Here is a 15,008-nt window from a genome sequence, read left to right as displayed (position 1 = left end):
TCTTCCTTCGCCAAAAAGCTTTCTAAGTTTTGTTTTTCCAAACCTTGTTGTCATACCCTAATTTCGTCCGAAGACCATTGTTTGATGGCATACAACCTTTGCTTGACCGCTTAGAGGTACTTGGCACCCATTGTTGCACAATACGTGAAGTTCCGTAAATGCCGGAAATCAAAAGGAAGCATTGTTACACAATCCGTAAGGTTCCGTAACATGCCGGAAATCAAAAGGAAGCATTGTTACGCAATCCGTGAGGTTCCGTAACATTCCAAAAGCCAAAAAGGGGATGATTACGTGATCCGTGAGATTCCGTAACATTACGAAAGGAAAACAAGTATCGATACGGAATTCGTAAATTTCCGTAACGTTACGGAAAAAGAATTAGCAAAAAAAGGCAGGGGGTGCATTTAGTAAACAGGGGATGCAAATAGCAACCAGGCCCACTTGGGCCTTCTAGAATGTTCCTCCAGAAGGCAGTTGCTTCTGGAGGAAGCAACCTAGCTCGGCTGGGCGAGCTGGGTGGCAAGCTCCTCCTTTATTTTCCTATAAATAGGGGGAGGAGTGAAGGAGAAAAACGTTCATCCCTCTTGGTATCTTGGGATCACTTGAAATTAGTGAAAAAAATTGTTTCCGTGAAGAAAATCCACGCCGAGGCGCTTCCGTAACACGTCCGAAACGTTTCCGTGGGTAATTCCGTGAAGATTTTCTGCCATCTTTCGTTCGTTCTTCGTCGTTCTTCAGTCTTCAACCGGTAAGTTCCCGAAATCGAACTTTTTAATTTATTCTATGTACCCCTGATGGTCCCCACTAGTTTCGTGTACTTTTATTTTCATTTCATTTACTTTCCGTACCCCCTTTTGACGTGCTTTAGTCATTTAATTAAATCATTTTCTCGCCTAGTCAAAAAATAAAATAAATTTCCACCGATCATTTGAATTGTAACATCCGTTAATTTCTGTTAAAATGAAATCCGACCGTTCAGTCATGCGGTAAGCACGTTGGAAACCCAAAAAGAGGTAAAATAATAATATAATAATAAAAAAATATCTTTTAGTAAAATAAAACAAAAAAATCAATCGGACATTTCTCTTTGGGATTTTTCTTTCTTAATTGAATTGACTAATAACTAAAGTGAAACTAAGGCTAAAATCGACTCACAAAATCAAGCTTTGTCCGCAAAAATCACTGAGAAAACGTTTTAAGGTCCAACGCCTCAGCTTTTCTCACCAAGTAAAAATAGATTATTTTAAGGTCCAACGCCTTAAACGACCACCTTCAAAGTAAAAAAGAATCACTTGATTCGCCCTTTTTGAAAGAACTAGGTAGGTCTGATTTCCTCTTCGATGGAGGATACGTAGGAGCAAGAGCCCCGCTTTTGTCGACCTCAAAAAGAAAAAAGAAATAAAGGTTTAAATACATAATTTCACACAATTCTAATCTAAGGCTGTTGTCCTTTGGGACAAACGTGAGAGGTGCTAATACCTTCCTCAAACGTAAATACAACTCCCAAATCTGGAATATTCTTCATGACCGGTTTCCTTTGGTTTTTCTAACGTTTTCCTTTCAATAAACATTGGTGGCGACTTTGCGCATTTTCCTCCTTTGGAAGATGCACCCGTGAGCCTCGCCTCGCTCGCCCGCAAAAGGATAGGTTGCGACACTTGTTTTTCTACAAGTGAAAATTCTGCAGAAAACAAAAGTGTGCTATCTTTTCTTCACTTCTCCCTTTGCCAAAAGAATAGAAGGACTAACTGCCTAAATTCTTTTGTATCTCTCTTCTCCCTTTGCCAAAAGAATAGAAGGACTAACCGCCTGAATTCTTTTGTGTCTCCCTTCTCTCTTTCTAAGAGAATTCAAAGGACTAACCGCTTGAGAATTCTTTTGATTCTTTCCTTCCCCTTAAACAAAAGATTTCAAAGGACTAACCGCCTGAGATATCTTTTGTTTCCCCTTTACAATGATTCAAAGGACTAACCGCCTGAGAATTCTTTGTCTTAACACATTGGAGGGTACATCCTTTGTGGCACAAGTAGAGAGTACATCTACTTGGGTTGTTATACTGAGAACAAGATAGGGTACATCTCTTGTGGATCAGTTCAAGTGGAGGGTACATCCACTTGGTTGTTCAAAGAGAACAAGGGAGGGTACATCCCTTGTGGATCTTTGGCTTGTAAAGGATTTTACAAGGTTGAAAGAAATCTCAAGAACCGTTGGTTGCTTGGGGATTGGATGTAGGCACGGGTTGTTGCCGGACCAGTATAAATCTTGTGTTTGTCTTCTTCTTCCCTACACTCTTTAATTTTCGTTGTGTACTTTTAATTGCCGCTTTTACTTTTGGTTAAGTTTCTATTTCTGTTCTTTACTTTCTTAACTTTGTAGTAAAAGCCTAGTTGAATCTATTAACATTAAGAAGGATAAATTTTTTAATTAGTCAAGACACATTAATAATTAATTCATCTCCCCTTATTAATTATTCAGAGGCCACTTGATCCAACAACAAATTCAAAGTTTAATAAAATGCAATGTGAAAGTTTAATATAGTTTAAATTCATAACTAACATGACATAATCAAACTAAAACAATAGCCAAGAGTTAATGATCAACTTGAGCATCGTCAACATGGTGCTCAATTCCATCCACATCTTCTGACTACGCGATCATGATTCTCTATCAGTCACAACATCTTTTCCTCAAGTATCCTCTCCTTATCTGTCTTTGCCAAACAATTAAGCCAGTCCTATAAACTTTCCTCCTAGTATATAATATTGGTTGTTGGATACATTGTAGCTCATGAGTCATACCATGAAATTATGGGAAAGAGTGATCGAACGGAGATTAAGAAAGGAGACTCAAGTTACTGAGAATCGATTTGGTTTCATGCCGGGAAGGTCGACCATGGAAGCGATTTATTTATTACGGCGGGTGATGGAGCAATATCGCATGGCCCAACAAGACTTGCACTTGATTTTTATTGACTTGGAGAAAGCGTATGATAGAGTGCCTAGAGAGATTTTGTGGAAAGCTCTAGAGAAGAAAGGGGTTAGGGTTGCATATATTCGAGCTATCCAAGATATGTATGATAGGGTATCGACTAGTGTTAGGACACAGGGTGGAGAGTCAGACGATTTTCCCATCACTATTGGTTTGCATCAAGGGTCAACCCTTAGCCCCTACCTTTTTACCTTAATTCTGGATGTCCTCACGGAACAAATCCAAGAGATAGCGCCGAGATGCATGCTTTTTGCAGATGACATAGTCCTCCTTGGAGAGTCGAGGGAGGAGTTGAATGAGAGGTTGGAAACTTGGAGACGAGCTCTAGAAACACATGGCTTTCGCCTAAGCAGAAGCAAATCGGAGTATATGGAATGTAAGTTCAACAAAAGAAGGAGGGTTTCTAACTCAGAGGTGAAAATAGGAGACCATATTATCCCTCAAGTCACACGGTTTAAATATCTTGGGTCTGTAATACAGGATGATGGGGAAATTGAAGGGGATGTGAATCATCGCATTCAAGCAGGATGGATGAAATGGAGAAAAGCATCGGGGGTGTTATGTGATGCAAAGGTACCGATCAAGCTAAAGGGAAAGTTTTATCGGACTGCGGTAAGACCGGCGATTTTGTACGGAACAGAATGTTGGACGGTCAAGAGCCAACATGAGAATAAAGTAGGTGTAGCGGAGATGAGGATGTTGCGGTGGATGTGTGGTAAGACTCGACAGGATAAAATTAGAAACGAAGCTATTAGAGAGAGGGTTGGAGTAGCGCCTATTGTAGAGAAGATGGTGGAAAATAGACTTAGGTGGTTTGGGCATGTAGAGAGAAGACCGGTAGACTCTGTAGTGAGGAGAGTAGACCAGATGGAGAGAAGACAAACAATTCGAGGCAGAGGAAGACCCAAAAAGACTATAAGAGAGGTTATAAAAAAGGATCTCAAACTTAATGATTTGGATAGAAGTATGGTACTTGATAGAACATTATGGCGGAAGTTGATCCATGTAGCCGACCCCACCTAGTGGGATAAGGCGTTGTTGTTGTTGTTGGATACATTGTAGCACATATTGCTATATCACAATCTAACATGAACAAGTTAAATGCTACAAGGGAATATGTATTGGCACTAATTCACTCGATATGTTGCTAAACTAAATTTAGAAGGTCCTTGCAATAAATGGGAAATGGGACAATCATCCAAAAAAACTGAAATTCATTTGGATATAAAATAATAAGGAATGAGGCAGAAAGCATTAGATGGTGTCTCAACTTCATATTTATATTTCATAATGAATGTATTTAATTTCAGGCATTACTATGGATAGTACAAGAGGAAAGGATGTTTTAGGATGGTGTTCAAGCATGGGTTCTTGGGGATGTTTTAGATTTACTTTTCAGAAAATCCATGAGGTGTTAATGGAGTTGTGATTCAAATTCGATGCTGGATTGATCATATAGGTAATTTGGAAGGTCCTTAAAGATCAACATAATGTATTAAGAGAAGAAAAATTAATGAGAGAGAAGAAAATCAGAGAGAAAAATCTATTATTTTGCTCTACCAAGGGAGAAAACCCTTCTACAATTGTTAAGTTTGCAAACTTAGTGCATGTTTAGATTAAACTTAAGTTGCAAACTGTGTGTGTATGTGTGTGTCTTTGTGTGTGTGGAGGGTATATTCCACTGCGACAAACCTCTATACCAAATAAAATGAGGCCTTAAAATCCGTATGCACAAATAGTAGATTCATCCCATAAGGCTTTCACGACAACAGCAGATTCATAAAAGGAATTTTTTTTATCAACATTTTCCAAGAGGCTGATGTAGATAAAATTGTCACAGCTCTTTTCATTCAGTAATTTTAATGTATTTTAGTTTTGATTGTTTTGGGCAGGGAAAACAACTGAAGAAGGCAATTGGTAATATCGTGTACATAGAAGGCAATTGCTTTGAAGCTGTTGTTACTACTATTACTTCTTATTTTAAATTATGAGAGTAATATTTCTTGTTCTATAAGTTGTATTTGGTTTGGGCAAACTAGTGTCTATTATCTTTTTCTCTGCAGGATTCAAGATTTAAAGCAAGTTATTAGTAGCTATTATTAAAAGCAGGCTTTAGTTTTTTATGTGCTCTCTATTAGTCTGCTAGTATAAATCAAAGACTTCTACAACTATACAAGTAATTCTTACAAAAACAATTTCAAAGTATTTTTCGAATCAAAGATATAAATACCTGAGTTGGAGGCTTCAGCACAATGGACTTTATATAATGAGCACAGGAGCACTTTTGGAAACAGCAATGAGCGCAGGATCAACAATGGCTAAAATCACTCCTAGTGGAATCTGAAAATCAAATGAGAGTAGGCCTTATAATCAATTAACATAGGTAATAAGTGAGGTTGTTATGCATACAAGCAGAGGACAATGAGGTTGTGAAGCATAGTTGTAATATATGTTTTTAAAATTTGGTCCTAGTTGCTTTCATTTTAGACAAAATTGTACTTCATGTATTTGCATTCAATTAATATCTACTATTATCCCAAAAAAATAAAAACAAAACATTTTGGCAATTTAGAAACCTAGTCACATAATCTAAGTCCATGGATGAGTGCAAAGTGATGATAAGTAGGTTTGATTTGAATGGGGATGGCATGCTTAGCTTTGAAGAGTTCAGAATTATGAAGAAGTCATTATGATGATCATGATGATGCTACATGCACATTGATTCTGGCACTAGCTAGATGATTTGGTGGGTTTCAATTTGATTGATGATTTGTTTGTATGTACATTTGCCTAATTTCATGTTTTATTCTTTTGTTGATTGGTACAAATCATGGATTTGTAAATCGCTTTTGATCATTAGAAATAACATCTTGGTTAAAAGGAAGATATCAATTTTTTAATTAAGTTACCTAAGGCAATTAAAAGGTATCTAAAAGGAAGTTAAAAGGATCCTAAGGAACCTAAGGCAATTAAAAGGTATCTAAAAGGAAGTTAAAAGGATCCAATAAGAAACACATGTTAAGGAATTGAAACCAAGGCAACCAAACAAGGTGTGACCATGTCAAACTGGGCCATAGCAATTCCATGATAGGTCTTAAGTTGTTATGGTACTGAGGTATGTTAGTGTTTTTCAAAACAATGTGACCCTAACATGTGTCAAGTGTCAACTCATGAGGTGTTAGGGCTTTGACAGTAGAGGCTCACGAGGTAGTAGTTTGGTTTGGAAAATCTGGTTGCTCATATAAAACCTATGCAACCTCAACAAAAGTTGTGGATGAAGGATCGGTTTCCAAGGCCATGGAAAATTTAAACAAGCATGTTCAAGTGGCAAACAAACATTCATATGGCCAAATTCATAGGGATAGATATCATCAGCCCTCCAATTCTGTCATGAGAAGCTACAAAGATAAGACATGTGAGGATGGAATTAACTAGCACAAAAGATCATTCTCAGTCGGCATCAAACTACTTTCGGGGAACAAGTCATCATCATCAACTTCATCTGTGTCTGGCTCAACTTCATTTTCATTTTCAAACAAATCATATGGATGCCAAGCGCAACAGCTATTGAAAAGGTGCAACAATGCAAATTTAGAGATAGAAAATTCAATCCAGGGAGCAATTGCACACTACAAGAAGTGTCAGCAAATGTTTTCTTCAAAGAAGACTGCAATTCAAGTAGGAATCTACTCAATGTCTGCATCTAGAACCTCAGTTTGTGAGGATCATGAGAGAGTAGAGCTTTGGAGGGGCTGATAGGGAATTGAAAAGTAGCTTCTGCTCATTTGTTGTATTCTTCACACATTGTCTTTCCAATTCAAAAGTAACTTTGGTGAAAGATAGCTCAATTCACCAGTACTAATTTTAGAAACACTCATGGTTGTCAACTTGTCATTGATATTTAGACCAAAGCTTCAAAATATGGCAGAATTTTGTCCACAAAAGATATTTGCATCTAGTCCTTGACCAAATTATGATGACTAGAAATGACATTCTTCTGAAAATAAAAATCTAACATTTTACTATCCACTTTCCAATCCAAAACCTTTCCAATCCAAAACCTTTCCCCAGTCTAAAAAGCACTGAATTTCCTCTAATATATCAAAACACTGAATTAGCCAAAGCACTGAATTATATCAATGGCTTCTTCTTGAACTTCCGCTGGGGTGTCAATTTCCCCAGGAACTTTGGCTCCAAAATGCCGAGTTTGACTGTGAATAAGATAGGGTTAGAGAGGGTTGAGGAAGGGAAAGAGAATAATAATAATAAGAAGCAGAGGAGGGATGGTTCTGAAATTGATTTGCAGCTGTTGAAGGGAATGTGTTTTTGGATAAGAAGAGATTTGGAGATTGTGGAAAAGGAAAATAGGGAGATGAAGCATTTGTTGGATGAGATGAAATTGTGAAGGAATAATCGCCTTAAGGAGAGCAAAGGTGGTGGAAGGAAGCTGAGTGAAAGCAATGGGGAGGTTCAGCGTTGGAGAAGTTACAAGAGTGAAAGACAAGAGGAAGAGAAAAAAGTGCAACAACCAAACAAGCCACAAAGTGTAGCCACTAACGATGTGGAATCTGAGTTGGAGAAAGCCATTAAGGCTGCCACCTCTACTTCTTAGCAAAGTCAGTTACAAAGAATGGAGGAAGAATCTTGGTGTTTTTGTATCTATACTCTGTAATCTGATCATTATATTTGCATTTTGACGGATATATAATATAATTATCTATCACCAAGTGATATTTAATAATCTAGACCTTCGCTGCATAATGAATAGCGTGGTTCGATTCGAGGTGATGGATCCAAAATCACATGGCACCATGAAAAATTGGAAGCAATTTTGTGTTGCTTTGCCTTCAAGAATTCAACATGGAAAATCTGAATTGATTTTGGCAAAAGTGAAGTCAAACCAAACTTGCTATAAGTGTTACTATAATATAAATAGTGTTTGTAATTATGCTAAGTGCTTATTATGTTTTCTTTGAATAAATCACAGCCCTCCTGCAGTTAAATATTCTTGTTCTTTTCGTTGCAAACTTGTTGGGTGAAAGTGAAATTATTTGGGTATTCATGAAGATAGTTCTCTGTTGGTAACATTTTTCGATAATGAATTGTTAATTTCATCTTTGATGTCTGTTTTACTTTAGACACTGTTTTTCCTTATTAGTTCTTCCAAGAAATTTTGATTTCTAGCTCATTATTTTGTCATCAACATGTTATGTTTAATATCAGATGTTGTGGATGATAATAGTTTGATCAATTTTGGCATATTAGTTGGCTACTAGTTGTTGCTAGGACAAATGATTTTCAAATGCTAAGGTCTAACAATGGATCTTACTCCAAATTTTAAGGTGATAAACAATGAGAAAACTAATCATAGGGTTGGTTGGTAATCATCATTCAAGGGTTTTCTAATATTTCAAGAAGCCATTAATTTCAAGTTTTGATATATTTAATTCAGTCTAAAAAGCATGGATATAGTTTTGTTGCAGGTTTAGAGCAATCACAAGTTCATACTATACAGGAGCCTTAGGGGCAATGCTAGTGTATGACATAAGTAGGAGATCAAGTTATGAGAATGTGAGCAACCACAATAAAATTTTGTTTTTTTGCATAGATATTTAAGGTGGTTTGAATTTATAAAAGTATTTATTTTATCTATCTTCTGCTCAATGCGTATGATAGACCAGTTGTTAAATTCTGGGGAGTGGAGGCAGACATCAACTTCAACATCGACCACTATAAGGAAGACTTGAAGCAAGTGAGTCATCAAAACGAGGGAGTGAATCTGTGGAAAGGCATTATCTTATCTCGAATAGTCGTGTGATACCTTATCTTCTACAGTTCTTAATTAGTGAGTATTTTATCAATCTTGAACTGGTATAATTTAGCTAATTAATGTTTATGTTAATATAGATGACCAATTTAACCAAGGAAGAGTTTGTCCACGTACTTCGCTGACAGAGCATTGGATTTCCCAGACGAAGCTCCAAATATAGAGGTGTAACTTTGCACAAGTATGGAAGATGGGAGGCTCGAATGGGCCAATTTTTGGACAAAAAGTAAGACCTCATCTATCTTCTATTATTTATGTATTTTATGCATCATGTCATTTATGTGTGTTTGTTCATGTCGTGACAAAATTAAATTAATATTTTGATTTGATCACTAGGTATGTTTGACACCGAAATTGAAGGTGCAAGGTATTTATGTGTGTTTGTTCCTATGTACACTGATATTATAATTTACAAGCAGTTAAATTCATCACAAATCAAGGTTATAATACTCATTTTAACCAAGATGCATCATGTGATCAACACATAGCAACAAAGGAAAATGATATCCCTAGGAATAACTACTTCACAGTAGCACATACACATACACATAACAAATACATTTTAAAAAATAAGTTATACCATTCATGTATAAAAGGATGAAATAATGGAAAAAACATGTACCTCTTATTGCCTTTGCAGTCCGAGTTTGGCAACTAACTTAGGGTGAATATGAACCAAAGTCTCCGCCTTCAATCCCTAAAAGTAAGTTAGCAGAAAAAATGGCATATTAGAATAGAAATTCAATTTGTACCAAAAATATAGAAATAGAAAAGTAATCAACAAAAAAATAGGAAATTTATCTCTCTCTCTCTCTCTAATAGTAGTACTAATTAATTTAAAACCCTTCTATGCCATTGGCGAAAAGGATTACCAAAGTCTCTCTCTCTCTCTCTTGGCTAAAACCAAAACAACAACTTTTCTACTAAGCCAAATGTGGTCCATACACAACATGAAGCTTACCTCGAACTCAACACTGACAATGGCAACGAGACTCAGCTATTCAATGGCAACGACAATAGGTCTCACAGGTCACGACAAGTTCCCCAATCCTTGAACCAGAAACCAAAAAAGGTCCTTAGGTTAACCGAAGGTTCCAGAAACAGACCTAGCTATTCAATGGAACAACACAGCTAGACGAAATGACACGAACCTGTCACGAAAGTCTTCAAATGTTAACGAAGAAGAAGAGAGTGCCGAATAATACACGGAGAATAAGAGAGCGCCAGAGAATAATACACGAAGAAGAAGAGAGCGCGAGCAAAATAGGTCGCATCAAAATAATTTAAAATTTAATTTCAACATCAGTTTTCAATAAAAAAAAAACTGATGTTAATAAATTGATGTTAATGTTAACATCGATTTTATTAAACAAACCGATGTTAACTGATCTAACGTTATCATCGGTTTTTTAGAAACCCGATGTTAACTAAGTAACGTTAACATCGGTTTTGTAAAAACTGATGTTAACATGATTTCGTTCACATCGGTTTTACAAGAATTGATATTAACGTCACTTCGTTAACATCAGTTTTTGCAAAACCGATGTTAACGGATACACATTATTTACAATTATGCCACCGTGTTTATGTTAACATCGGTTTTGTCAAAAACCAAACCGATGTTAATCTGTCGATGTTAAAACTGCTTTTTGTAGTAGTGAAAATGAAGGGTCAGTATACAAAGACGTAGTACCCAAGAAGCTAAGATAAGAGAGAAAAAAAATGAAGAGTCAGTGTATACAAAGACGTACGTAATACCCGAAAAGATAAGATAAGAGAGAGAAAATGAAGGATCAATGTATACAAAGACGGGTTTTTAAATAACCATCCTTGAACTTACATTCTTAAGATTCTAAAATGGTTTTCTAGCAACTGTCATTGTTGGTGCAGCGTAATAAATGACTTTTGTAGTAGTGTTGGTCAAAACCACGGGTAACACGATTGTCATGGATGCTTTTTCAACGGAAAGAGCAACCGTAGAAAATGCATTTATTTGAGGTTAAAATCACGTACGAGTAATGTCAAAAATAATCCCAGCTAAAATCATATTTTCTTGTAGTGCTTATCCATATTTTCTTCTGATAAATTACCAAACATATGTTTTACCCGACCCCTCTAATATATTATTTGTTGATGGGGCATGAATGCTAACATGCCATGCAAGTGGTTGCTAACGTGGTAGAAGTGTTGATGTGTGGCATGCCAAGTATATTGCTAAAATGACAAGTCCATTACAAATAATAATATTTTTCAAAGACTAAAAGTTAAGTAAAGTATTTTAGGGATCAAAAATAAAATACAACTATATTTTACGGATAAAACATATTTAAACTTAAATAAAATATCTCGTAATCATTAATAAAAGAAAAATACAATTATACACAAGTATGATGAAATAAAATATTGGCCTCTAGGACCAGGGCCGTGTTTAGGAACTTTAGGTCTTAGGTAAATTTTTAAAGAAATTTAATATCATATAAATTATTTCTCAAACTAATTTGTTTTAGTTTTTTATGACTTCTTTTTACCAATTAAACTCATTTTTATATGCATTTCTTTATGAATAGTAAGACATTTACCAAGAATACTATATAATAAGATTGAATTAATTTTATAACTTATTTTTTATTTTAAGTTTTGAAAACCAAGTTTCTATTTTCTATTTGATTTTTTTCCTATTACTACAAAGTATAAGAATAAAATAAAGAAACACTACATAATATAAACAAAATATTTTAAAAAAAATTGGATATCAATTAAGGTATTAAAAAAATTGAAAAAGTCATAGAGAAACAATGAAAGTGTTGAATAAATGTTATTTTTAATTAAAAGAACTGATAAATCGTGCATCAATATCTCTAGTCCTTAATGCTGTCAAAAAAAATTATCTCTAACATTAATAACCATGTTCCTAATTAATGGTATAATTTCTTATAATAAGCTACAAATTCAATTTTCAATTATGTACATGATTTTGGTATTTAGCTTTTTCACCTCTAATTGATAATTAAGACAAGTAGTTAACTTTTGGATAATTTTCCAATCATAGGACATCCTTGTTCATTGTAATTTGAACAATATATAAGAACAAAGTCATGTAAAAGCTTACATAATAACAAGTAAAATAAAATTAAGAGGCCGCCTAAGACAATGGTCTTAATTGCCTTGCACTATCCACGACCTTGTCTAGGACTTCCACTAACATAATAAACTTATTCTAACAAACCATAATAATAATTAACTTGGGAAGGATTAATAACTTCAAAAGAACAACAACAAGATAACAAAACACACACTACTAGAAAATAAGGTTTTAACATCGGTTATTTAAGACTTTCAACATCGGTTATTAATTGATGTTGAAAGTACCGATGTGGAAAGTAGTATCATTAACATCAGTTTTTCAAAACCGATGTTAACTAATAAATACAACATCGGTTATTTAAATAAGCGATGTTATATGATACGAATTATGAAAAAAAAAATTATAAATCTATAAATTAACATCGGTTTTTTAAAAAACTGATGTTGTAAGTGACATTTAACATCGGTTTTTTAAATAGGCGATGTTATATGATACGAATTATGGAAAAAAAATTACAAATCTATAAATCAACATCGGTTTTTTAAAAAACTGATGTTGTAAGTGACATTTAACATCGGTTTTTTAAATAACCAATGTTAAATGTGACATGTGACATCGGTTTTTTAAAAACTGATGTTGTAAGTAACATTTCACATCAGTTTTTTAAAAATCTGATGTTGTAAGTGATATTTAACATCGGTTATTTAAATAGGCGATGTTATATGATATGAATTATGAAGAAAAAAAAGTTATAAATCTATAAATCAACATCGATTTTTAAAAAAACTGATGTTGTTAGTGACATGTAACATCGGTTTTTAAAATAACCGATGTTAAATGTGATATTTGACATCGGTTTTTAAAAAACTGATGTTGTAGGTGACATTTCACATCGGTTTTTAAAAAAACTGATGTGAAATGTTACTTACAACATCAGTTTTTTTAAAAACCGATGTTAAAAAATGTTGAGGTAAGTGACATTTAACATCAGTTTTTAAAAAAACTGATGTTGTAAGTAACATTTCACATCAGTTTTTTTAAAGACCGATGTTGTTTTAGAAATTTATTTTTAACATGATGTCTGTTTTTTCAATAAATCCCAAAAATAACCTGCAAATTTTAAAATCAGACCACACAACATATAATTTTCATTCTGTTTTGAAACAGTTTTTACCAGAAAATTCAATAAGAAATTTACTAATTACTATGAATTTAAAACATATTTAATGTTGAGACATGAATTGTAAATTAAGTAAGTAAATATAAACTACAATTACAAGATTGTCTAAACATCCTAAGTTTCATTTTTCACTTTCAAATAGTACTTTGCCCACTGGTTGCGAAGCGCCTTCAATCTTTCTGGTTCCAATGGTCTAGGATCAGTGAAATACTGCATGATATAATAAAACATAAGTTAATAATATATTAGCAATCATAATAATATGAAATTTGGTGAATTAAAAATTACCATTTCCCAATTATTCTGGAAATTTCCTAAGATTATAGTTGACATCCAATGCATGACGTAATACCCACACTCAGTGCTTCCTTTTTGTCTATTACACTAAATACATTATGAAATTTAGATATGCAACGTTCAGTACAAATTAGTCTACACAATACTAAAATATAAGTGAAAACATATTGTTTAAATAACTTACTTTAACAACAATCCACCTAGCAGGAGTCTTGGATTTACTTTGTTGAGTATCGTCAAGTCCTTTCAAAGCACTATTGAATACAAACATAGATTCTTATTGTACATTTAAAATTTTGATTTACCTGACTAATGCTAATGCAAATATATTAAAAAACAACACTGACCTATTAATTATGCCTTTGAGGTAGTTGTCTGGCTTATTATGCAACGAACAAAACCAAATGACAACATTTTCCTTAGGCAAAATGACGACCATTTGCCAATGTGCACTGCAGTGGAGACCAATATATGTTATTATACTATTATACATTATTTAAATTCATTTGTTGAGTTTAAGTTACCCATTCAAGTAGGCTCCTAGGTACACATCTCGTTTTGAATTTTGCATCCAGTTCTTAATGTAATTTTCTGATTCAAATTGTGATTGGCCAGATCTCTGGATAGACTGTGGCTCGAGGAATCCATACACATCGATATTCCCAGCTCGCATACTTGTCTCAGTCATATGCCTATTATTGTTAACACAAAGTAAATTATGCATGAAGGTAAAACAATAAATTAGGTAACTAACAATAATCTAAATTGACTTACAGAATCCACAACTGTATAACAGATATGCTGAGACATTGACCACCATGTGCAATTTCAGACAGATCTTCATGCTTTATGTACAAGGGAAAGTTTTCATTAAATAGGCCAAACAAGGTAGCATCCCACATAACCTGCAATGGCTTCAGAAAAAGCTGTGGAATGGTCAATGTCATTAGATATAGCGGATCATCGACCTCATCATCCGGCCTATCTGCAGGTTTCGCGGGTCTCACAGCTCCCTGTTTATCCAACATAATTAATTGACATAATTTAATCACAGTAAACATTTTAATTGGAAAAATAAGCATTTAATGACACTAAAATACCTGTTCTGATAAACGCTTGACTAGATGTGTCGGCCAAGCAAGGAATGTGTTAAGAGCCTGTCCCACGACCTTAACCTCTTTAGTGGGTACAGGAATGGGAGCATCTACATCTCTAATCTCCTCAACACCAACCTTAACTTGATCATGCAGCAAAGGAATGTTGTGAATTGTTGTAGATCCCTCATAAACTCTTCCCAGGGCAACCAGGCGAGAAGGATATTCTTCAATATACAACCCACATTTGTATGAGTCACCGGTGTCTAGATCGTTCCCTGAGGGATCAACACAACTCTCCTTTGTGCTGACACGAGCAGCTGAAGGACCAACATCAGGTTCAGGAGGCAGTGCGAGTCCCTGTGATTGCATTTGGCTGAGGGATAACATTAGCCGTCGAGTGACTTTTTCTGTGATTGAATCCTCTAGTTGGTCCTTGATTTGTTGCGTCAACTGTTGCAGGTATTCGGGAGCAATGGAGGAGGTCCTTGAAGCTGATCCAAAGTATTGTTTGATGGTTATACCGGCTCCTACAGC

General features: G+C 34.8%; 1 long non-coding RNA gene across 1 annotated transcript; it reads right to left on the bottom strand.

Moving 5' to 3' along the window:
* Positions 1 to 13,067: 13,067 nt before the first annotated feature.
* LOC114418765 lies at positions 13,068 to 13,427 on the bottom strand. The gene is made up of 2 exons (XR_003668090.1): positions 13,369 to 13,427; positions 13,068 to 13,290 (listed from the first exon to the last, which is right to left on the bottom strand). It is a non-coding gene; the product is annotated as an uncharacterized LOC114418765 (long non-coding RNA).
* Positions 13,428 to 15,008: the final 1,581 nt, after the last annotated feature.

This window comes from Glycine soja, chromosome 7, assembly GCF_004193775.1.
Source record: "Glycine soja cultivar W05 chromosome 7, ASM419377v2, whole genome shotgun sequence".
In the NCBI taxonomy this organism is placed as follows: domain Eukaryota; kingdom Viridiplantae; phylum Streptophyta; class Magnoliopsida; order Fabales; family Fabaceae; genus Glycine; species Glycine soja.
Note: the sequence above shows the minus strand (reverse complement) of the source record. Positions and strands in the feature narration are given on the sequence as shown.